We start from the raw sequence: 27,127 nt of genomic DNA on the forward strand, positions 1-27,127 counted from the left end.
ATTCCTACTGTGTGCAACCAGTGTGCGAAAAAGCACACGTCCCACCGCCCGGGACGTGTTATTTACAATATCGGACAAGTAGATCTTTCAATTGACTTGTCCAGCGGACAAGTGACGTTTTTAGCCCTCATTTATTGACAAATTATTGATAAACTCAGTTTACAAAAGGCAGAACTCATTCGCCATTGTTCGTTTAGAAATGTTAGTTTTGGTTCTGCTTGTCGATTCCTAAGGAAATGCATCTCGCCGCTTTCTGTACTGTAGACGGGGGTGGGGCGGGAAGTGTAGCACAGTGGCAGGGTTGGGAAGCAAAACTCGGTTCCGAGTAGGAACAAATAACAATTGTCCGGTACCGGGATTAATAAGAGTTGTGAGGACAAGAGGCGAGACCGAGCCCCGCAGACCGCAGCTCTCTCTCTCTCTCTCTCTATGCTCCGGATCATCTGATCGCTGCACGGTGCAGTTCAGCGTCTCTCTCTCTCCCTCTCTCTCTCTCTACACAGTGGACCCGCTGCCCGTTTAACAGCCTAATCTTTGTCAAACTTTCTTATGTTGTTTCTTTAACACGTAATGAAGGTTATTACGCGTCTTAGCTCCTGTGTTGTTAATATTGACCGCCATTTCCTTTATGAAGTAAAGCAGCCTCCCTGTCTGTGTCCTCGCGCTGTCCTCACATCCCCCGACCCCCAGACTCGGAGGAGCACAGGGATGTCAGTATTGTTTATGAAGCAGGGTATAGAAAGTACATTATTGAAATGAAAATACTATTTATTTACTTTTACAAACAGTGAGCAGCTGCAGCATGTGTATTGCAGGACATGTGTGAGCATGCAAGCGTCTTTGAGTTGTAGAAAAGCGCTAGGCCGATAGGCTATAAATATAATGTATTATTATTATTATTAGGCCTATGTGTTGGACATGTGTGGTTGGACTCTGTCTCACAGGCAGGTTGCAGTGTAACATCAGAGGAGACTGGGCCAATTGTACATTCTCAAGCTGCACCACTTAGAACTAACTAAACAATGCAGAGATTATTTTTATATAATTTTATTCAATAACCGTAAGAAATTAAACAGTATGAAGTGATTTGTAAATAGGAATCCAGATTTGACTTAATGTTTTCATAAATATGTTTTTCTCCCAGTTTGTCATGGGACTTATGTTTACCCTCTCAAAGAACCGGAATCGAGAACCGAAAATAACCGGAATCGAAAAGCAGAACCGGAATCGTTAAAATCCAAACTATACCCAACCCTATGTGTGATGCAGTAAAATCTTACCGCTCACTTATGTTAGCGGTGTCGTAAAAAACGTAACGTTGGCGAAGAAGAAGATTCCAGTGGCCCCAATTTTTGTCCATTCTGGACAAGTGAAACATTTATTCGGACAAGTAAATTGCCAAACTCACTTGTCCATGGACAAGTACTCTCTAAAAACTTTTTCTCACACTGGCAACACGAGTGACATTGATGACGAGTGCTTTGAGCTCACATTAACAAACTCCAGGTTATCTACGAGCCAAGGATCCTCTGCGTCACCATGGTCCTTCTCAGGTCGACTATTTTCATTTCCTCGGTCGTCGGTCCTCGGTATCACCGGAAGTTGATTTGTCTGCGCCATCTTGAGTAGCGTCCCATGCACAGATCTGATGCTTCTTGACATGAGAGCAGAGTTTCCCAGCGGAGTGAAGAAAACACATGAAACTCACGGGACTCACTCCTCAGTTTATACTGTGTTTTGTTTCAATGAATGCATCATTCAGTTACAAATATGTGATATATCTGAACAACAAAGTGGTCAAAAATTATTTTATTCATTTATTGGAAACATTTTCATGATCGCTTTTTCGTTTTACATTTTCATTTATTGTCATTTCCATTCAGTCAGTCATTAAGTGCTATTTAAAATGTTAATTTGCTACATATCCACACAAACAAACAAAGTGTGCAATCCAATGAATGTTAATCTAACTGGGTTTTGATAGATAACATATCTCTTTTTCTTCTCTGAATTATTTTATTTCTATTGTGCACTCTAATCAATATTAATCCAAATATTGTTCGTTTATACATTTTATAGAAAGGGGGACCTATCATGCAAAATGCACTTTTGTACGTCTTGTATACATGAATATGTGTCCCCGGTGTTCCAGGGAACTCACCAAGTGTCAGAAAACACAACCCTCTCTATTTTCCTCCATACCCAAATCTCTAAAAAAGGGGCTGCAACGGATCTGATAAAAACTGATCCAGATTTGAACACTGTCCTGACGTCAGGACGGTGGCGCTACGGCTATTGGGCCAACTCCACCAATCAGGAGGAGACAGCCACGGCCATTGCCATTCGAAAGCGCTGGAGACGCTGTAGTACATATGCCAGGCTTGTAGGTGGTGCTGTTCTCACAGAATCAGCCCTTGCAAAAACAGAGCTAACATTTTTCAAATTGAGCGAAATGAGGCATGGCTAAAATGCATGATCTGTTTGGTATTTTGAAAAAAAAAAAGTATAAATATGCCTTATATAGGTATGGTCCTACACTATATTATTCAAATATAGCATGATAGGTCCACTTTAATGTATTTGGGTCTACAACAGATGATACAAATGTTTGTGTCAGTAAATGTGTACTAACAGAGGCGAGGGTGTTTGTGAAAATAACGGGGACAGAGCTGCTGTCAGACGAACAGCTGTGCGGCGTCATCACAAACGGACGTCGCTTCACGTGACGCTCCGGAGGAAAGGACGTCCCATTGCTCTTAAAACTCATTTCCCTGCTTCTCGTGGTTTCCTTGTGTCTCTCCATGCTTCCCTGGTGGGAGGGACTAAACGCAGGGAAACGACGCAAGTGAGGGACGCAAGGATTCCATTTAATCGACCTGAGAAGGACCCCATGACAGAACAGCTCTGCCCAGCCATGCTTTGTTGATTGCCACAGTAACAGCTTCTCTCCCTGAGGAGCAATCACCAGACTCTGAGTCAATAAAGCAGCCTGTTTTCTCCTGCCTGCCTGGCTGAGCTGACCCCTCACAATTGCTGCTTGACCGATGTCACAGTGCAGACAAGAAAATACACACCGCCACAGTCAGCTGACACAACCACCATCAGACACACAGCTTCAGTGAGGCAGTCAGGAAATGGAAAAAAAATGTGCTGTGTTTTTAACCTTTGTTAAGCTCGGCTTGAATGAGAGAGAATGAAACTGACTTTAAATAAATGTATTATGTCAACAGATTTCACACAACTGTATTAGCTTAGTTCAAAGCAATACAATTACATTTAAATAAAAATATTGGTTTCAACTTAATATTATTGCTTTTAAATAACCTATTACCGTGTGTTGACATAATATATTTAATTCTGTGTGACTGGCGAAGCCACACACAGTCTAGTATTCAATATACTTATTAGTGTGAATGCTGTTTACAGCATTCCACTATAGTTCTTCAAATCTTTATTCTTCAACTTCATATTATTTCAGTTCTTCCGTACGTTTTTTGCCGTTGAATAACTTCAGCATACTTTCAGCTACAGAAACCATTCAAATATCAAAATATTCTGCCTTTTCAGCACATGATGGGAAACTTTCAACTTTTTCAAAATATGTTATACCTTTTTAAATATTCAGCTTTTTAAACTCTTTTTTTAACATGTAACTCAATGGGAGGAACCTTCAAATCCTCTTTTACCTACACCTTGCGCCAAATGCTACTCCTTCTACATACGTTCAGCTATAGACTTCATTCAAACTTTAAAATGATCACAAGACATTCAGCTTTACACTTTCATTCAGATCTTTGATATTTTTTACACTTTTGAGATATTTAACTTAGTTTGGAGCTTGGTAAAGAGGCTTTCTTCAGATTTTAACATTAGTGTGTATTGCGCCGCTCGTTATGTCTAGAGTGCTTTGATCTCAAAACAGAGGTTCAAGGTTCAAGGTTCTTTATTTTGTCATACGAACATGGCTACAGTGTAGTTATGCCAATGAAAATCTTAGGTCACAGGCTTCTCCAACAGTGCAACACAATAACACAGATATAGTGCAAGTAAATAGTAAATAGTAAATACAAAAAGAAAAAGAAGAATAGTTTAAAAAAGTGAAATAGTGCAATAAGAGTCTATATGCAAGTTATTGGAATGATATATTAGAGAAATAGATAAATAAATACTAAGTAGCAGATTAATGTTATGGATGTTGTTTCAACAGTTCAGGTGTTTAACAGATGTTGTTTCAAAAGTTCAGGTGTTTAACAGTCTTATTGCCTGTGGAATGAAACTGTCTCTGAATTTGGTGGTTTTAGTCCGGATGCTGCGGTAACGCCTGCCAGACGGCAGCAGACAGAACAGTTTGTGGTTGGGGGTGATGGGGGTCACTGTCACTCGATTCTGTCTCCAGAGTCCGACATCAGCCATATAGGTAGTGTATTATTCAACAGGTGTTCTATTCGTGACGTGCGTGACGTCACTAACCGGCGAAAGCTGTTTTGTTCGGAGCGGTCGTGTAACATCGGAAGCGAGCATGGAAAGTTGTAATAAATCACGATTTATAAATACAGCGGGCATATTGTCATGAATGACAAATTATTTCCCATTAATAATAGTATATATTATCATAATAAGAACAGTATTGTCCTTCATTTCGTAAGCTCTTTAAACAACACACTCTCACTCCATAAACGTCCAGGAGCGACGCTTGGTCAGGGTCCCGAGGCGTGCAGTCGGGACGCTCCTAGGCTCCTTCAGCTTCATAAACAGACGCAAATAGCTTTCAACTGATTGCAATGTATTCCCATCTGCGGCGGGATCAAAAAAATTAAACAAGCGAGTGCCTGTTTTTCCTGGGTTAGGTCAGGGTCCTTGAACACAACACGAGCCTAACGTGTCATCACGTGGTATGTGTCCCGTCTGACAGGGGTGCAGTTCTGACGGAGAGCACCAGAACGCCACTCCGGGCCGGGACTTCATAAATTGCAGTACCCATAAGGAGCCGTACACATGCCACAGTTTTTGCGTGGCTGTGTCTTAGTTGAAAGCCCAGTGGCGATCTGTTCATCTGTCATACTGATCATACAGTCAATACCTTTGTTGTTATTAGCATCTGGTTAGCTAGCTATGCTAACGAATATAAGAAGCTTTTTCTCCAACCAGTGAGGTAAAGGCACATCTTTATATGATCATTATAGTTATAAAAAAATAAGAGAATAAAGTAAACGGGTATAAAATACTATATGACAGTAAAAAAAAGTTATTTGAAGCATTTCCCTCCGAATAATGGGCGTAGACTTTACTAATGAATTAGAATTTATTTAAACTCCAAACCCAACGTAAGAGCTTGAGCCTCTTCGGGGGGTGCTAACATTTAAACATACAGCCCGTTCTTCTCTTTCTCCGCCATTACATAGAAGATATTACTTTCTCCGTCAAGTTGTTTCTAATGCCACAACAACTTCCTGTCAAACACGTAATCTCGCCTTCAAAATAAAAGCATACAAATGAAACAGGAAGTTAACCTAAATTACATTCTAAGATATATATAAAACTGCAACGAAAGCAACAAAAACAATGCAACATCCCCTTCAGTCTCACATAACACAAATCGGGTTATCTACATTATTAATAAACAAGAATACAGTTTAAAAGGGGAGTGATTTGTAAAATATCCATAAAGAAAATCTGCTTACAGTTCTGTTTCATATGGATGTTGAGAGATGTATCCATAGATCTCTTAATGTTGCTCTCAAAGTGCACCAGATTGATGCTTTTAACTTCAACATTTAAAAAAAAATCTTCCCGGCGGAGCATGCCCCCCGGACCCCCCCTAGAGGAGGTTAGCCCCCCCCCCCACTTAAATCATGTCCACATGGATAGGAAACTAAATACATTTGCACACATCTTGTGTCCATATCTTTCTGTTTGGGTGGTCATGCCACAACCGTGCACGTGCATGCATGAGTCATGGTAAGATATCTGGATTAAGAGGTTGCTTTTTCTTTGCACAGCATGAAAGAAAGGCGAAATGAATGGGCTGTGATTTTAGTATTTTTATTATTTTTATTACTTTTAGTAATTTGTACGGCCCTCGGAGGATGTTGAAAAATTGAAATGGCCCTTGAGAGGAAAAAGGTTCCCCACCCCTGATCTAGAGGCTTAATGCAGGGCAAGGACTGTGTAGTCTGCAAACATCTTAAGGTGTGACCTCAGGATTGTGTTTCTGCTTTTCTCTAATACTGTATGTATTCCTGGTGGCAGTGTAGGTCAGCGGCCTGCAGCAAACCCTGGGCCAGTCTGAGGCCTGAGGCCATGACTCACTGCTGAGGAATGGGCTCACTGGAAACTGTGGCTTTTGTTCAATGAGTGTGAGATGGTCAGGTCCTGAGCCTCAAGATGAACCTGTGAGTCTACCAGTCCATTTACCGTCCAAAACAAGTAGAGCTTTTTGGATAGGGGCTCAAAGAATGGCATAACAAATACAAAAGGCCAACAGGAGACCCTCAAACAGGATCTCACAGTAAAACCACGGTAAAGGAACCGGGTGAGGTTGAGCCATCTTTCTTTTTCTCTCTTCACACAACTTCTTCGTCTTCAACCAAGTGTAAAATCAATGTTTTCAAGGAGACACCATCTGATAGTGAGTGTCCTTATTCCCGTTGTTCATATTCCAAGACCGAAAAAGGCACCCAGAAGACACAGAGGTATTGGAGATGGATCAGAGGGGGATGCACGTTGCAGGAGGTTTGATGGAAGGCCTTTTCCTCTGCTTTTGAGGGTTTGTTCGAAAGATAACAGTTACCTATAGACACACCTTGTTCTGCTCTTTTAATGTGGTGAGTGCACACAACACAATAACTCCACAGTCACATCTTTACACATATATACAGCACCAGCATAGAAGGTTTCAGTAAGCTCAGTTTATTCATACACATCTCACGAGTAGTGAGATTAAGTGTCTTAATCTAATGTTTCTCTTCTGCACAGTCCCTGGGTCTGAAACCCAGCTGATGAGATAGTGCTGTCATTATTAGAGGCAACAATGAATCAGTTGCAGGTGTGCTGATGGGGTAGACAACATGTTAACCAAAACATTGGTTAAGTGCCATTACTAATGCAAGTGTCAAGATTTTGGTTTTTACTTTCAGTATTTGACTAGGGAATCATGAAACATATCATATGTTGTGTTAGCAGTAAAATGTCAGAATGTGTAAAATATTAGGAAACTGACAACAGGTTGATCTAGGTGGGAGGAGCTTAACATATGCCCCTGGCCACAAAGGCTTCAGACAGGTAGAAAACGCAATTATATATATATAATTATATATATATATATATATAATTATATATAATTATATATATATATAATTATATATATATATATATATAATTATATATATATATATATATATAATTATATATATATATATATATATAATTATATAATTATATATATATATATATATAATTATATAATTATATATACTATATACTTAAGATATATAATTATATACATTCTATATATCTCTATATCTACTTATCTACATTCTATCTCTCTCTCATATATCTATCTGCTATGCATATCTCTATATAATTCTATATATATATATAATTATATATATTATTATATATATATAATTTGCGTTTCCACCTGTCTGAAGCCTTTGTGGCCAGGGGCATATGTTAAGCTCCTCCCACCTAGATCAACCTGTTGTCAGTATATTTATATACTATATATATATATATATATATATATATATATGAGATATATAATATATAGATATATATATATATATATATATTATATATATATATATATATATATATATATATAGTATATATCTATCATATATATATATATCGATATATATATATATATATATATATATATATCTATACTATTATACACATATACACACACTATTTTTTATTTTTTATGACTTTTCGTTATTTTTTTACAATAAAAGCACCTTATTCTATTTTTGCAACAAAGGGCATCTTGTTATATTTTGTCAGACAGTTATAGTGTTCTGTAAAATATACCGAACCCTTTTACCTCTCAGAACTTTACTTGGTGTGTAACATGTTGTTCTTAATGTTCTTAATAGTTTACTATGCTGATACAGCATTCCAACTATATGTTATGCTACGGACAAAATTCTTATTATTATTCCATCCAATTATTTTGGCCCTCTTCTCCTCCCACATTCAACATCACAGAAACTCCGTTCAAACATCAAAACGTTCAGCTCGGTCGGGAATCGATGGCTATTACTTTTATCATTCATAACTTTCATAATTCCAGAGATACATCCCATAATACATCACATTTTTAACCATTGAAGTCAATGGAGAAATTCTTCAGACTTCAACAAATCTTCATGCGACTTCAACTGCTAACTGTTCATTCATACTTTCACTCAGAAACCTCATTCCAACTTTAAAATGTTACACATCTTTCTGACATTATTCGTGTAACACAACTTTTAAATCTGATTCTTACTTTTAGAGATATTAAACATTGTTCAGACCTTGGTAAAGAGGCTTTCTTCAGATTTTAACATTAACTAGAGTGCGTGATGTCACAGCTAGAGTGGAGAAAATCTTGAAATGTGCCTTCATATTTTTTTTTAAAACTGCCATAATTCCCAAACCCTACATTCATGAGACATAATCTTTCATGACAAACGTAGGAAAACATCTCGTAGCTTGAAAAATGACAAATAATTAAGCAAAATTATTAAACAAAATGCCTCTTGAGGGCATGAAGTGACAAAAACTTTCAACATGCCTCCATTAAAGCCCATTGTAATTTCAGGCTGATATTTCCTCACGGTATCAGCCGCACACCTTTAGTCAAACTGCCAAAAAGGCCTCATTATTAACCCGAAAGTACACACAAATTACACTTCAGATACTCAACTGCCTTGACATGCTTCACGTTTTGAAATTTCACAGATATCTGTTACGGTTCTTCGACAAAACGTTCACATGTAAGAGGTTTATCTCTCATTCAGAACAATGGAAACCTTTGATCTCTGCACACCTCGTTAGCTCAAATATAAACACCTGTGTCATGGAACACGATGATGTCATAACACACAGGTGTTCGTGTTTGAGCTAACGACGTGGTCACTGGAGTTTAACAGACTGTCTGAGCCTATTCTTTTCTGTCTGATGGAGACTTCATACTGACTTCAACATGTTCCACCTATTTTATACATTATTGGTGACACACAGCTGTCGTCGTTAGCTCAAATATAAACACCTGTGTCATGGAACACGATGATGTCACATTAACACGTTTGGTAATGATGCAGCCATCAACGCATCTAACCGTATTATGGGGTGTCATCAAATGCCGTTGCCATGGCGACAGACCACTCGCCATGAAGCACGATGTCGCTGTAAGTCCAACGGACACGGTCCGATCGTCCCCCAAACTTCGCTTGTATATCACCGGTCCAGCCCTCAACAGCTCTACGTCAATTATGGGGTTTCTTCAAATGCCGTTGCCATGGCAACACAATGCTCGCCATGAAACATGGTTTTCTCATAACTTCAGTGAAAATTTTCCAAACTGCCCAAAACTTCACAGGTTTGGTAACGATGCAGCCATCAACGCATCTAAGCGTATTATGGGGTGTCATCAAATGCCGTTGGCATGGCGACAGATCATTCGCCATCAAGTTAGTTCAAAAGTTTGCAGTTCAAATATTCTGCTGCTTTTCCAAGCCTTTTTACTTTCTTTTCTTCTCTCATCACACATTCAAGCCCCCAGTGTTCATGTATCATTTCAATCTAAATTCTTCACTTTCTTCTTACACATTACATTTCAGCATAGCAATTCAGCGTCAGCTTTTCAGCATAAAGCATTCCCACTAGCAATTTCTTCAGGAATTGCATTCTCTAGTTTTCCATTATTGTTGCCAAAGCTCACACGGGCCAAAGCAACGGGATTGCTTTTTTCTGTTGTTTTTTAGAGGAAAAACGAATGACAATTTCAGCAACTAATTAAGACAATCAGGGAAAAATCCTGAAATTATAATTGAATATATTATATTGTAATCTATTTTCTATGCTGCAAAGCTGCCAGCTCTTCTGATAACAGCATGGATGTCCTTTTCTCTCATGCAACAACACAGCTACTACGTTTTATGTTAATAATGTAAGGATGTTGCCCATATGCAAACGAGCATGATGGAGACTTTAGGAGCGTGTACTTTCCATTGGTTATGCTGCTACTTTTTTAGCATTGATTCTAACTTGTTTGCTTTTATTTTAATAGTTTCTGCTTCAATCTTTATTTAATATGTTAGCCTGCTCATTGAAGTTGGTTGCTGGTCTGTGCTAATTACTGACATATGCATGTAGTTTCTGAAATAAGTAGTAGTAACATGTTGATTTGTTTCTTTGACTGGCTGTTAGCAGCTGCACCGCTGGCTGTTAGCCCCCCCCCCCCCCCTGCTCTCCACACATTGTTTCTTAGCCAGTCTACCCAGCTTGTAATGTGAGCCCTTTGCTAATTAGAATGAGGAAAATCATGGTGACGCGCCGATGTTGCACCTGCATCAACACATAAAAAGACTTCAAAGCCTTTACCAATGTCACTATAATAAGGGAAGACAGAGGGGATGAATAATGCAGAATCTAACACCCATGCATATCTCCGCCACATCCACAGACAAGAAAGGATGTGAGTCAAATTACAGATACAAACCCTGAGGGAGCAACAACCCTATTACATGTCCAATAAGAGAAAAAGAAAGCTACATTAATGCATCTTTCATGAGCTTGGCCCCTTGGTCCTGGAGTCCCTCAGCAGCCAAGCAAGCCGGCTGGTCCCCTTTGGACCCCAGATGTATCAGTCCTCAAATTCTATCAGATTACACTCACAGCCTGGTGGCCTAATATATACACACACCACCCTGGCCTGACATACAAAGACAGGTGTGTGTTTGCGTGTGTATGTTTGTGTGAGTTTTCAGTGTCTTACACCATGACAGAATCTACTATCAGTCTTGTGTGTTAATCAGTCTTCAGTTAGTCTCCCTCTACTGACGGGGAAATGACTGCTTTACTCCTCCAGGTGTAAATACGGATGACCAACAGCCCTGCCAATTATTAAGATGAAGAAAATACCTATATGAATAATCCATTCAAAACATTGAAGACAGATTGACCTGTTACAAATAACAGAGGAACTGTGAACCCCTGCTGCTCTGGACTCACACAGCTGCTCACATTGTGGGGTCAGTAATCCAATATTACAAAAATACTGTTTAATAGGTCCAGGAATGGTATTGATAGCACTGCCTTTGTTATTATTTTTCTCAAATCAGCTGTGGACTGGACCTGAAACTGTTTACATGTTGCTGTTTCTTATAATAAAAGCCATGCTAGATTAATAGCTAGTAGCCTTTTCAGTTTGGACTGCATTTATTTGATACCTACAATATGAACTTGATGACCTTGAGGCAAGACTTTCTTTCTAAAGGGATTCATGGAGGTTTATACCAGATGAAAGCAGATGCTGCTAACACTTCTGTTCATTTGACTGAGTAATGACCCTAATGATGTGTTCAGACTCAGCAAATAAAAATATATGTTTTGCTGTCTTACTTATTCAGCTTAAACAGCCAATGGACTACCTTTACAGACATGCTATTTTAAGCTAGCAACACACAGCTCAGACTGGTCTGAGAACAGGGTTTTTGTTATTGTCCTCCAATTTTGCTCCTTTACTCTTGTCTCTTTGTGTTCAATCATTGAAATTGACATTATGTTTATACAGGCTGAATGCACATGTATCCTAACAATGGGTGGAACGACCATCACTCAGTGTAGCATGTACAGCATTGTATGTCTTGTGGTCATTTGAAGCCCAGAGCAGACTATTCTGTCTACTTACGTTGCTGTATCTTGGTCAAAAGTGACACTTAAAGACACCATAAAGCGTACTCCCAAAGGTCAACTATCACTTATGTATGTAGTGTCTCTACTTTAAAGAGTCCTCTCCTGCTGATGTTCAGGTGTATAGCAGTCTGTAGTGTCTCTACTTTAAAGAGTCCTCTCCTGCTGATGTTCAGGTGTATAGCAGTCTGTAGTGTCTCTACTTTAAGAGTCCTCTCCTGCTGATGTGCAGGTGTATATCAGTATGTAGTGTCTCTACTTTAAAGAGTCCTCTCCTGCTGATGTTCAGGTGTATATCAGTATGTAGTGTCTCTACTTTAAAGAGTCCTCTCCTGCTGATGTTCAGGTGTATATCAGTATGTAGTGTCTCTACTTTAAAGAGTGCTCTCCTGCTGATGTTCAGGTGTATATCAGTACAAAAATATCTTAATTCCAAAAGGATAGCTTTGTTCCAGAGAATAAAAAATATTTCACATATTTTGGTAACATTTAGTAACTAAAACACAGTACAAATTGAACCTGATGTTTAACAGTATCATGGCGGGGTATTGAAGCCGTGCTCTGATCACTTTATCGCTGTCACACTGCTCACCTAAAAGCTTTGCTCACACTGATACTGTAACACCTACATCCACCGTCACTGAAATTAAGTGGTTTTATTTTTCCTCAGCAGTGCGGACTTACCCATGTGGGACTGATCATTACCGGCAGATAGCACATATATAGCTTTCATTGGGATTTAAATGGGCTTTATAGTCACCTTTTTTATTGCAAATGAAAATGTCATAAACAATGCAGAATCTGCCCCATGGGCCGTACTCACAAACATCTAAAGTAGGCTGTGGTGTGGGTTTAGATGCATTAATTTCTCCCTAAATCAGAGCCAGCTAAAGATCCATTGGGGAGCCATTTTGTTATGGAAATCTCACGGGGCCTATTCGCTGCCTTTTTAAACCAAAGGACTTCATCCTGAGTAATCCTTAATTAGGCCTGTGGCATTTAAAGCGCACTCTCCCTGCACTCACCTCGCCTCCTGCCAGGGCACAGCCACGCTTTACACATATTGATCTGTGGCACTGCAGGGCTGGTGGTGTGTGTGTGTGTGTGTGTGTGTGTGTGTGTGTGTGTGTGTGTGTGTGTGTGTGTGTGTGTGTGTGTGTGTGTGTGTGTGTGTGTGTGTGTGTGTGTGTGTGTGTGTGTGTGTGTGTGTGTGTGTGTGTGTGTGTGTGTGTGGTGTGTGTGTGGTGTGTGTGTGTGTGTGTGTGTGTGTGTGTGTGTGTGTGTGTGTGTGTGTGTGTGTGTGTGTGTGTGTGTGTGTGTGACTTGGAAACAATTTGAAGGCGTGATTACAATCTATTGCCGTTTGGTGACCCTTCATCCACGCTCTCAAATAATGATGTGCGGCTCTGAATAATGATTGGCTGAATAATTTGTACTGCTCACTCAGAGGCACAGTAAGTGGACAGGGCTCAATGCTAACCAAACTAAATGTGTTTAGAGTTGAAGAGTGTGACAGATGGGTGTGATTGTTCTGCAGTGGGGGGGTTAGTGGGCGGGTGACACCTCAACCTACTCATATTCTCTCTAACGGTTCTGCAGCTTCACCAAATGTTGCCTGCTGCATGAAACACACACAGTGCCTGCAGCATGGGGGAAAACGTATTCAGATTCTTTATTTGAGTAAAAGTACTAATAACACACTGTGAAAATACTCAATTTCATTTAGCAGTACTGCATCGAGAATGGTACTTAATTAGAAGTATTTAAATACTATTAGGAAAATAAACTTATATAAATCAGCCAGAAACAGTAGCATTGGATCTGTCTTACAATACAATAGTTTATTGTACAAAAGTTTGTGTGCATGAATATAAACAACGCAAAAACACAATTGAAGCACTGTCAGAGAGGAAGAATAACAAATACAGGTGTATTGTACAGGTTCCCAAGTGCTAGGCTTGCTTCTGAGCTTTTAAAGCCACCAAAACTCAAGGTGTTAGACTGTGTCATCACTGCCGGCTCAGCATCCATTGAGCTTCACAAGGACTCTTCAGAAACCTTGGGTGACTTTGTCCATGTTTTATACAGTTTATTGTGTTTATGACTCAATAACAACTTTTATTTATGATGTCCTTATAAGCTCCCCCCCCATAATGATGTAACTCGTTAAGAGATAACTTAGGCTGTAACTTAGGTGAGCTGAATGCTAACCTGCTGATGTTTAGCATCTCGTACACAAAAGTGAAACACAATGAATGTTGAAAAAAACTGAGGATCACCAAAGTTTTTACAATTCAACCTGAGGAGGACGGGAAGATTAGAACTATATTTATTGACGATCCAACTAATAGTATTTACGGCATTTTACACAAAACCACATCATGTCAGGTTATGGTGCAGCTGCAGAAAAAGTCCAAAAATCACTGACATCTTTGGGATTAATCCGCTAGGCTTCACAAAGCCTGAAGTCAATTTTAGATCAGTTTATCCAATATTTATCTTTATCTCAATAATTTCCCAAATGTGGATCAATACAGTATATCAAATGTAATCAACAACAACAAAAAAATCAATACCCAGCAGTCATATGTTTATTGATTTGTGTTCTGTTAGCTGCAACATGAGGAGTTCCTAGAGTCTGAATCTTCTGTGTGGGAGATGTGTTTAACGACAATATTCAAAGTGAGAGCTTTTAACAAGTTCATCAAACCTTCTTCTGCATGAACTTGTTGACATCCTGATCACAGCCTATGAAATACTTGCAGGGTGAAAACACAAATCCTCTTTGTTACACACACACACACACACACACACACACACACACACACACACACACACACACACACACACACACACACACACACACACACACACACACACACACACACACCACACACACACACACACACACACACACACACACACACACACACACACACACACACACACACACACACACACACGCCCTAACAGCAGGATGGTTTTATGCTACTTTAATCCTGTATCCATGGAGACCAATCTGTCCATCGCCCTAGGGACGAGAAAAGATCAGCCAGCATCTGTTTTAGATGTACTTCTGTGTCTATGTGTCAATCTGTCCGAGCGTCTGTGTGTGTGTATATATATTCAAACTAATTTCCTTCTAACTCCAAGCACCATGATATTACACTTTCATCCTAGCAGTCCCTAGAACAAACCCAACGGCAGGAATATAACTGAAGTTAAAGTGGACCTATTATGCTATATTGGAAAAATATAGCATAATAGCATATACAAATATATTGTAGGGACAAAACATGTCTGTGAAGTGTTTTGCTTAAAATACCAAACAGATCACCCATTGTAGCCATGCCTAATACTGCTCATACCCCTCTTTTGCAGCCCTGTTAGAGAAACGCGGATTTTGGGTCCTTAGCTAATGCCTGATCAGAATTCTACCTGAGATAAAGTTAAATTCTGCTGTGATAAAACACCATCCTGTTCTAAACCACATAAAGGATTATTTCTGAAACAGTATGGCGCTCAAATGCTTTTTCTCTTGCGGGTTTACCACAAGGTGAGTTCTTTTTTTAATTTCCTGCTTTTTAAACACATGTGCTCTCCAGTACAGGTTAGCTCTGAGTGTTAGCGAGGCTTGCTAATGTAAACAAAGACGAGATTACGTCCAAAACACGTCAGGCATTGTTTCTGATAGCACCTTTCTGTGGGTCCGCCGCCGATTTGACGTCATATCGGCAGCAAATCTGTATCTGCTTGTTGTACCCCCGTTTTTAAAAGATTTGGGTACGGAGGAAAAGAGAAAGGGTTTTATTTTCTGACGCTGCGTGAGTTCCCCGACACACCGGGGACACATATCTAGGTATAAAAGACATCAAAAAGTGCATTTTGCATGATAAGTCCCCTTTAAACATGACAATAATGTTATTTACATCTTTTCCACAGCCTCATCTTTAGGTGACTGTAATGTATCACTACTTTTTTCTTAACAAATTACAGTATACCAGACACAAGCAATCCATCACTCTGCTCCCTCACAGGTTGTCTCCACAGTGGCAGATGAGGGAGAGATAGGCAGATAGAGGGAGAGAGAGGGAGAGAGAGGCAGAGAGAGAGAGAGAGAGAGAGAGGGAGAGAGAGTACTTGGCAATAGCTCAGTAGATTATAGAATCACAGACCTCGACCCCTTCTGTCTGAGGGCATTCACAGTCTGCCCCCTAACAGACTTATCTGATCATAGTAAAATTACACTCTACATTAAAAAGACAGTAACAGACAACACACTCTCACTCCCTAAACGTCCAGGAGCGACGCTTGGTCAGGGTCCCGTGGCGTGCAGTTGGGACGCGCCGAGGCTCCTTCAGCTTCATAAACGGACGCAAAGAGCTTTCAACTGATTGCAATGTATTCCCATCGGCGGCGGTATTTGACGCTCAGGGAAGCACCGCATCCGTTTATGTCGGCGGCTGTTTAAAGGCAATGTGAGCGTCCATTCCCATTGGATAACGGAGGATTTTACACCCGGAAGTAAGTATTCTCCTTACTGTCGATTGATTTTACAGTGATATCTGCACTACTCATCAACACCAGTTTATCCTTATTAATTACACAACATTGATTGGTTTAAATTGTGTGCAATGCTTTTGTATTTTTCCCCTTCGATTCGGAGAAACAAATATTTTTTCTGAGTTTAGGATGGCCGAAGACACTACACTAGCCAGGATCCTCAGCTATCGTTTAGGACTACACCATGTGCTTTGTTTGACAAACCCCGTGATTAGTCCTCAAGCTCTGTGATTGGTTGACCTCCAACTGCATTCCATATGAAAAAAAACGTTTCGTAAAAGATAAACTCATACTTTATTCAGCAGTGCTTGCTTTACTCTTTGAAAGTCATCACATGAATGCATTGTAATGAATGGTTCGGCTGCATTAAATATTACACATCTGTCGTAGTTCTTTATTTATCTACAGAGATCGGGCCTCAGAATAGACCGGAAACTATTCTTTTACCGTTCTGTTTTAATTTCACAATAAAGTTAGTAGTAATATTTAGTTTTGATATTATTGTTTTTTATTAACTACTAGACCGCTGGGTCATGTTAAGACCATATTTTCGGTGTTGCTGTGGGTTTTTTACATCGCTTTTGTGTTACAAATATCAAAACAATAACAGAATATATCCGTCGTATATTTTATTTTGTTAACACTGTAAACTTGACAGCTTTTTAACCCGCACCTCCTACTGGTTAAAGCACGTTATTACACGTTTAGAGTAATTGCAATGCAGGTAGATTGTGTTGCTTTTTAATGACTGTTTAAAATGCCTTTTTCTTAATGTCTTTCATTTTTGTAAAGCACTTTTGAATGTGTTATATTTGATGAAAACATTTAAACATTAAGAGTACATTCAACATAGGAGGAAAGTAGAAGGTCAATGATAGAAATATAGAATAGAAAATATCAAGAAGATACTGTAAATGGTATCTAGAATAAAACAGTTTAGTGCCGGATGTACAAAGATATTAATAGGAGGATGTGCAAAACAGACAAACTAATTAGGCTTTATTTAAACATTAAAGAATACTTTAGGTTAAGGTCTTCTTTTAAATACATGTAAGCAAAAAGCTTTGGGGGTATCTATATTAAGCCTGACAAAGTACTTAACGTCTAATATATTGCATGGTTAACTATGTTTAAGCACTTATTTTAACCGATATTATACATATTTATTATACTCATACATCTGTATGTAGAGTCTGTATGACTCATACATCTGTATGTAGATAGAATAAGAAATGTGCAGAATATGACAGTTTAATGGTGGAGGTACACAGATATTGATAGATCTCTTGTTGAGGAACCTATGACCCAAGTTTGTCATCATTGCATAACTACACCGTAGTTGTGTATATGATGTCAATAAACCTTTGAAAATCTTGAAATCTTGAAAAGGATGTGCAAAATAGCCATTATATAGTCTTTGATGAACGATTAGAGAATAACGAGTAATGAATATGCTCGACACACGTTCGAGTCTTGATTTGGATAGTGTGCCGTCGATGGGTTTCATTCCATTTCAAAGTGCTGTTTGACGCTCGGTGTAAACTTCGCGCACTGCTACTCCAACATCCAATCACAGAGCTTGAGAACTAATCACGGGGTTTGTCAAACAAAGCACATGGTGTAGTCCCAAACGATAGCTGAGGATTCTGGGTAGTGTAGTGTCTTCTGCCATCCTAAACTCCGAAAAAATATTTGTTTCTCCGAATCGAAGGGGAAAAACACAAAAGCATTGCACACAATTTAAACCAATCAATGTTGTGTAATTAACAAGGATAATCTGGTGTTTTTGAGTTGATGAGTAGTGCATATATCACTGTAAAATCAATCGACAGTAAGGAGAATACTTACTTCCGGGTGTAAAATCCTCCGTTATCCAATGGGAATGGACGCTCACATTGCCTTTATATGCCACCGACATGGACCGATGCGGTGCTTCCATGAGCGTCAAATACCGCCACCGATGGGAATACATTGCAATCAGTTGAAAGCTCTTTGCGTCCGTTTATGAAGCTGAAGGAGACTCGGCGCGTCACAACTGCACGCCAAAGGACCCTGACCAAGCGTCGCTCCTGGACGATTAGGGAGTGAGAGTGTGTTGTAACAGAACCTCACGCAGCAGAACCCAGTAAACTGAACTATACAAAACAACCTTATAGATGGACAAACAATAGCAAGGACGACTACCAGAAATCAATCAGACATCAAATAATTCAATCCCAATTAGACCATTTTCTATCCACTCCATATCCCCACAGTAATGATGGCCTGAATCAGGCTGTATGGGATATTAACAGCATCTTTGACAATGTGGCAGATTTATCCAATTGGAAAAAACCTCAATATCACAAATCTAAAAAGTCAGCCAATGAAAAGTGGTTTGATACAGACTGCAGACATCTGAGAAAAACCCTCAGAAGTTTGTCAAATCAAAAACACAGACAACCTGATAATCCTGAGCTCCGCCTCCAATATTGGGAAACACTGAAATGATACAGAAGAACACAGAAGTTAGCATGCCTATTACAGCTGAATGCGGCGATTTCCATCTTGTTCAGCAAGACGCCTCACAAACTTATTAAGATTTAAAGCTATGGTGCGTTTTGATTCAATGCTGAGTACAGCCAAACTTGACAGTCTCTTCTCTGTCATTGTAGACCGCAAATACCTCATTCATTCCGTCTACTTGGGTCCGAATGCTTCTCGTTTTGCGCCGTCCCGTTCAAATGAAATCGCCGCCAATCACATTTCCACGCTCGCGCCAGGGCCGGGGTTACACGGCTCGCGTCTTGTGCTGCATTCACTTGCACTTGGACATTAGGGATTTTCTCTCATAAATGTCCGATGAGCCACAACTTTTATTTCAAAACAAAGCTGCCAACTGGGTTGGCAAGGCTATTTTTAGGGTGGCAGTTGCCACCCCATGCCACACTGTCACACAGGTAGGCGGTGGTGAAGGGAATGAGCACTTTTACAGCCTTTTTGGCGAGGTGGGGGAACTCGGTCTCCACAGACAGCCAAAAGTGTGCAAGTGACGTTTTCTGCCAGACGCTGTCTCCTCTCTCTTAGGTACACTGTAAAAAAAAAAATTGTAAAAAAACTGAAATTTTCTGGCGACAGGGGCGCCAGAAAATGTCCGTTAAAAAAAGGAAAAAAACTGTAAAATAAAATACGGAGAAAACATGTAAAAAAAAACAGTAACTTACCTTACCACAAGTAGCCTCTATTACTGTAATTTTACATGAAATCTTTTTCTTTTAACATATATTATTTGTTAGAATAGAGTCATAAACCTCTAGAAAACTGAATAATTATCTTTAAAAAATGATAAAGAAAAGCTCAAATACAGAAAATTACTTTTATTATTACAAAAAAGTACCGTGTATCTAAGACCCTTTACAAGTAAAACACAAAGAAAAGAACGTCATTTTACTTTGCAAAAGCCTTAGTTTACATTAACTATCACATTTTTTGCCAAAGAAATCTGTAATTTTACAAGAAATGCTTTTCTAATTCCACAAAATCTTTTTCTTTTAACATATATTAATTGTTAGAATAGAGTCATACACCTCTAGAAAAACAGAATAAATATTTTTTTAAATGATCAAAAAAAGCTGAAAGACAGAAGATTACTGTTGTTATTTAAAAAAATACCGTAAATTCAAGATTCAAGGCTTTATTGTCATTTGTACATTAGCTTCAGTGTAGACATGGCAATGAAAAACTGAAGTCACAGGCTCCTCAAACAGTGCAACATACATTACATGTTACTTGTTAGACGGTTTTATCCAAAGCGACTAACATACTCAATACTGTGGACAATCCCTACAGGAGCAATTTGAGGTGAAGTGTCTTGCCCAGGGACACAACGACATGCTGACTGCAGTGGGGTTTGAACCTGCGCACAACCCACTGCGTCACACGCCTCCCATATAGAACATAGAACAAATAAAACAGATAAAATAGTGCAAGTAAATACAAATAAAATAGAATAGAAATAGTGCAAGAAGAGTCTATATGCAAGTAAACGGAATATGATTGCACTGCCGTACCAGGCCGTGATGCAGCCAGTCAGGATACTCTCTATGGTGCACCTGTAGAAGATGCAGAGTATCCTGGAGTCCATGTTGAACTTCCTCAGCCTGCAGAACAATTACCTCATAATGTCCAGGGACTTTTCATACGGAGAGAAAACATACACATGTTGAGAGGAAACTGCATTTTTTTTTAAAAACCACCCATACGAACAAATTCCAAACTTCATTGCATCACAACAGAAGGTGTTCATCTGTGGAATAACTGTAACGATGAGCTGAAATACTGTGCAACTTTATCTAAACTAAAACTCTTATTTAGAAACCAAATCCTGAATGGTTCTGAGCAGGACCGGTGAAGTGATGCTTGCAATTTCTTGTCGTTGTAAAAGTTATTTCCCCTTTTGGACATGATAGAAACTTTGAGAATACATTTTTTTTTATACCTTGAAAGTTTTTTTATTTTGCCCATCTTTGTTATAATTATTATTGTTTGTTTTGTTTCTAACATGTTCAATAAATTGACTAATACAATTTTGTTTTTAAAGAGCCGCTGTTTTGGTGATGGTGTTAGTGTGATGAGACCATGTCAGGTCCTTAGTGATGAGTCCATGTCAGGTCCTCAGTGATGAGTCAGGTCCTCAGTGATGAGTCCATGTCAGGTCCTCAGTGATGTGGACCCCAAGGAACCTGAAGCTGCTGACTCTCTCTACCGTAGTCCCATTAATGGCGATGGGGGCGTGTCCCTCTCTCTGCTGCTTCCTGTAGTCCACAATCAGCTCCTTGGTTATACTGACGTTGAGATGGAGGTTGTTATCCTGGCACCAAGATGTCAGGTTTTCGACCTCCTCTCTATACGCCGTATCGTCGCCGTCGGTGATCAGGCCGATGACGGTCGTGTCGTCAGCAAACTTCACGAAATCTAAGACCATTTACATGTAAAAAACATGTAGGAGGCGTGTGGCGCAGTGGATAGAGCCTTGGTGTTGGGATCAGGGGAGCACAGGTTCAAACCCCACTGCAGTCAGCATGTCGTTGTGTCCCTGGGCAAGACACTTCACCCCAAATTGCTCCTGTGGGGATTGTCCACAGTATTGAGTATGTAAATCGCTTTGGATAAAAGCGTCTAACAAGTAACATGTAATAATGTAATAAAACACAAAGAAAACATGTCATTTTACTTTGCAAAAGCCCAAGTTTACATTAACTGTCAGATGTTTTGTAGAAAAAAAATCACAAATATATATATTTATATATACAATATATTATTGAAAATAATAATATACATCACAAAAATAAAAACAATAAATAAAATATATTTTAATAATAAAGCAGAATAGACCGGCAATGAAACATTTCAACATTTAACAATAGCCAACATTTTCCCATCATTTTGTTCAAAAGATAACAATTATAAACACTAAAGAAATCTACCAGTTATGTGCGTGCGTGTGTACATGACTGTGTGTTTCTACTCTCTCCATTCAAAGTCAGCGACGTTTGTAATTAATGAACGCACCTTTACCTTTATCGAGTGCTGTTTTTGTTTGTATTCCTTCCTCTCCACTCTAGTCCCCTTGTCCGGATTGATCTTGAATAGGCACCTGTTAAGACACAAGTACACTTACATTTAGTGTTTACTAATTCTGTGGATGATACAGCCATTAATTGTCTTTACAGTTATACAGCTTGAAGTCAAAGGGCAATGCTACTCTTCAATTTACTTTTCATTAACTGTTATGATTATATCTGTACATTTAAAGCATTGGTTTGAATAGAGTTTTGTTATATAAAGTCGTCACTTGGCATCACTATCACACTGGACAGTATCGCAGCAGGTCTGTAAACAGGAGCAAGCGGTCACTTGAAGATCATTTGAATGTGGGTAGCTACGAGTGCCATCTTGAGAGGTTTGTGTGTAACTGGGGCAGATGAGGTGCGTGTCAGCAGCAGAGTGAGCGGTGTAAAAGCATCGTAGTTAACCGAAAGAAGTTTTAATGTGTTTGTTCACTGCAATAATACCAGGTTCCGGTGCCCATCCCATTTCGGTGCAAGAAATAGTTGCGTCTTCCTCGTCAGATTCCATCGTCATCAGGTGCTGCCACTCACGCTAAGCTTTTACTTGGTGGTACAAGTACAATATTCTAATTATACTTGTGTGTTTCTCTGTTATAGACCACACACATACACTAAACCTGCTCCATGGCTGTATTACTGTGCTGTTGTGTTGATATTAATAAGTTAAGGAAATCAACCGCTACCAAGAATCTTGTGTGTTCTTACCGACACCCCAAAGTGTATGTCACTCCGAGTGAAACCTTCCCCTATACAGTCCTACCTGAATCCCTATTCAATAGGAAAAAATTCCTTTTTTCAAATAACTGAATTGTTTTTCTTTTGTTGTCGACAAAGGGCCCTCTTTCCGTCATTTTCATTGAGCTGAAGTAAACATACCACCGATTGGCTAAGAGTGAGTTTGGGCTTTTAGGGAGGAGCCAAAGCACACCACTGCAAAGGAAAGGGGTACGCTGAATTTACAACCCAAGACAAAACGAGAGCATAATGCGAAACAGAATGCAGCACAATAATCTTTTTATCTCGATTATCTTGTATTGTCAGGAGCACTTATCGTGTCTCAGAAATGTGCACAATCCTCTACTCTGTGGTTTAAGATGGAATTACTTAATAATTACAATTCAAGTCTTACCTCTGCAAGAACTCCAGGGTAGCTTCCAGTTCTGAGCGATAACTGATGTTGAGGCAGTAATATGCTGCAAACATCAGCATCAGGGCGTCGACAACATTCGGGACACTGCCACTAACGATGGTCTGGTCCTCTGCTATCATGTAGTGTCCAGCTGTCAGGGGAGAACTCCCTTAAGGTACACAACAAAGGAAAAGTCACAAAAAATGTATAAATCCAAAAGATATTTAGTGCAGATTGTTTTTTGTTTTTTTTACTGGTGATCATATGGCCAATTGTATTTGAGGAATGATCAGCTCCTGCAGCTTTCTTTTCTTTCTTAAGTGTTTCCTAATGTTAACAGTGTAGAAAATGTCACATCATAAAGGGATAGTTTGGGTGTTTAAAGTGGGGTTTTATAAGGTACTTATCCATAGTCAGTGTATTACCTAGAGTAGATGATGGCTGGCAGGGGCGGACTGGGAAACGGTGGACCTCTGTCGCCTGTCAGCGCAACTTCAATGATGCCGTTTAAAAACAGCAAACCGACCCGGCCGTTCGGTAATTCTACAGATGGTCAGTCCGCCCCTGCCGGTACCGAAGTGGGCCGAGTGGCCCGACCGGCCCATCGGGATTCGTCCCGAACGTCCCGATGGCCAGTCCGCCACTGATAGCCGGTATGCCCCGAGCTTGGAGATGCAGACAGGAGCAACCACCTGGAAGCAAAGCAATGTACTGCTCTGGACAGGGTCAGCAGAAAAACATATTTTAGCCACCTCTTGATGATTTCCATATCCTTTCACTGTTTGCATAGCAATACCATATAGGACATTGAGAATTGATAAAACTTGTAATATGGCAATAAATCTTACTTGAGGATCTCTGGCTGCTGTTTATTCTTGGTAGGTTGCAATTACTGGTACTGCAGCTACAGTAACAGCTGAGGGAAAAAAAGAGACACAAGTTTGCACATGCTTAAGCAAAAATAACTTAAATAACACAGCAGCAGCTTTAAGTACAGTAATACCACTTCAAGTATAAGACCTGAGTACTTCTACTCTTATTCAAGTACAAGATCTGAGAACTTCTCCCACCTCTGATTATAGCCTTAACATAGGATTTAAAAGATATGGATAATGTGCATTGTGTGTAACATTATGCCCACGAAAAAAATAGATTATAAAACTAAGGATTGAGCTAACATTAGGAGTTAGTGACAATGTATGCTAGTTAGCTAGCTAAACTATTTATTAAATAATATTGCGAAAAAGTAACTCTGAAACATTCCCTGCACATCAGCTCAGCCACTCGAGCACGCATCTTGCGCACCATTAAAAAAAAAAAATAATAACACCCTGCAGTAATGATGGCATAGAACAGCTCACTTTCAAAGCATGGTAGCTAGCTGCTACCTAGCTACGGTAACGTTAGCTAACATTACTTTGTTTTCGGTCGTTAAACAAAATGTATACCATAGCTAGGACTTTGACGTTTGCAATGTTTTAAGTCTTGAGTGTTTTGAATCCGTTGATAAATAGTTTTTACCGTTACCTCTCAAAGTGCTGATTCCTCTCCTCTGGGCGCGCCACGTGCAGTGCTCTTCACCTCCTGCTTGCTAACTGCGTGGTCTCTGTAGTATCAGTGCCTTTGCGCATGCGCTCTGTCTGCCTCAGCGCTTGATGGGTGCGTGCAGCAGAAGTCTCGTCTCTGATTGGCTGCAAATCGATTGCCCTGAAAATCCTTTGATGAACATCCAATCCTTGTATTATTTTAAGAATTGGTAACACCACACCATAAAGATTAATTTAAAAGTAAAAAAATGGGGTGCAAACTATTTACATTGCAATTATAATTGTTTAATTCTTTGGATTTTATTTTCTTAATTTACAAAATGACAATGTAACTAGTTGATAAATAATAAAACAAACACTGAAGGCCTTCCAAAGACACAAGCAAAATATGTTATAAGACTTCTTTATTGTCAGTTTATTCTTTTAAATTGAGAATAGAGAACACTGATAACTAATGTTGGTGCACATTTATATAAGTTTGATTATGATCAGGAATATCCCATCTGTACTTTGCAGTCCTGTCCCAAGTACAAGTTAAGTAGGTATTAATCAACGTGTACATATAGTTTACTATCATTTTTAGTCATGCATAGTACTGCCTTCCTGATTGCTTTATTTTTGAGAAACCTATTCTGCACCTACCTGGGTTTTAAGAGAGTCCAATACCCCATGAGACTGTTCAGTCTCATAAAACATGCTCAATTTACTTTTTGAAAACACAAGCTCACAATAAAGTCAGATGGGAGATCTACAGAAGCAAAGTGTGATAGACAAAGATGCATTCCTATATTAAACAAACAGAAAATAAATCTTTGTTGTTCCACGAGGCAGTTGTAGCCATAGCAAATGGATTAACAAGTTAATTTAGATACTTAACCTTCAACTACCTGCTGCCTGAAATCCCTGTGACATCACTGTAGATTGTTGCGACATTATCACAATACATATTTAAGTTAATTGACTTGGATTTTAAAGGTCTTTCACTCTAGTTACTAGCTTTGTCAACATGCTTTGGTGAAGGCCTATTCTTTCAATGTGATGGATTTGAATAGTTGGATATTATTAGACGTCTAAAAGGACAACATAGGTTGTTTGTTTTACTGTAATTGCAATGCTAATACCAATTTAGCATAGTGGTAGCACTAACTGCTAACAAGGTTTTGATATTCAGAATCTGGCTGTTGCTATTGTTATTTAGATCCTTTCATTTTTCGCTTACAGTGAAACTCAATATGTTTTTTGCATACTGTGCGCCAATCACTCTGTGTTTTAAATATTGAGTTAAAGTCACACATTTTAGAACATTGATACATTTCTAAAAGCTACTTTCCTAACAAACATGGTGCAGTTGTAGCAATCGCTACGAGAATGCACTCTGTGTTAGCTGCACAAGGCACTTTGCGGTAGCTTCATGTCTCTGATGATCTGAAAAGCTAAATGATGTCAGAAATGTACACAGCTTTTTCTTGTGTTGAAACAGATCAGCAGGTCAATGTTACTTGGGTTGTGAACGCACAACAGTTGGTTGTTTGTTAGTAGAGTTGCTTTACTGTAATCGCAATGCTAATACCAATTTAGCATAGTGGTAGCACTAACTGCTAACAAGGTTTTGATAATCAGAGTAGGCTGGCTGTAAGTGCTTGCTAGCATGTTCAATGTTATGGGCCTATGCTAGTGTGATAAGGCCTAGGGGAAGATGCTAATGTTATTTAACTTCTAGATCCTTTCATTTTTCGCTTACAGTGAAACTCAATATGTTTTTTGCATACTGTCCGCCAATCACCGTGAGCTGCACAAGTGACTTTGCGGTAGCTTCGTGTCTCTGATCATTTAAAAAGCTAAATGATGTCAGAAATTGGCACAGCTTTTTCTTGTGTTGAAAGAGATCAGCAGGTCAATGTTACTTGGGTTGTGAACGCACCGAACACCAAAACTGCTCCCTGGAGCCGGCTATCTGGCAGCCTCTCTGCGATCCCCTCTCCTATCCGCATGTGGTTGTGTTTGTGCATGTATATGCTCTGTGTGTTTGTGCATGTACAGTATATCCTCCCTGTGTGTGTAATGTGTTTAAACACAACAGAGAGGGGGAAGACATTTCCCTCTGAGGGATGAATACATTATATCTTCTTCTTCTTCTTCTACTTAGAAATCACAAGTGAATGGTCACATTAGGTTTGCCTGCAGTGAATGCTGACAGCTATGAGCTAGTTTATAGATGTATCATGGCATATACAAATGTCTCCTATATAACCCACAGTCTATGGCTGTTACTGGTGGGTTATAGCATCATTTTATATCTGAATTGTGCTCTGGTAGGAATTCGCACCCAACATGCTAACAGTCAAGTTTTATTTTAACTCTATGGTTTTACACAGTTT

Source organism: Trematomus bernacchii, unplaced genomic scaffold (assembly GCF_902827165.1).
Source record: "Trematomus bernacchii unplaced genomic scaffold, fTreBer1.1, whole genome shotgun sequence".
NCBI classification, from domain to species: domain Eukaryota; kingdom Metazoa; phylum Chordata; class Actinopteri; order Perciformes; family Nototheniidae; genus Trematomus; species Trematomus bernacchii.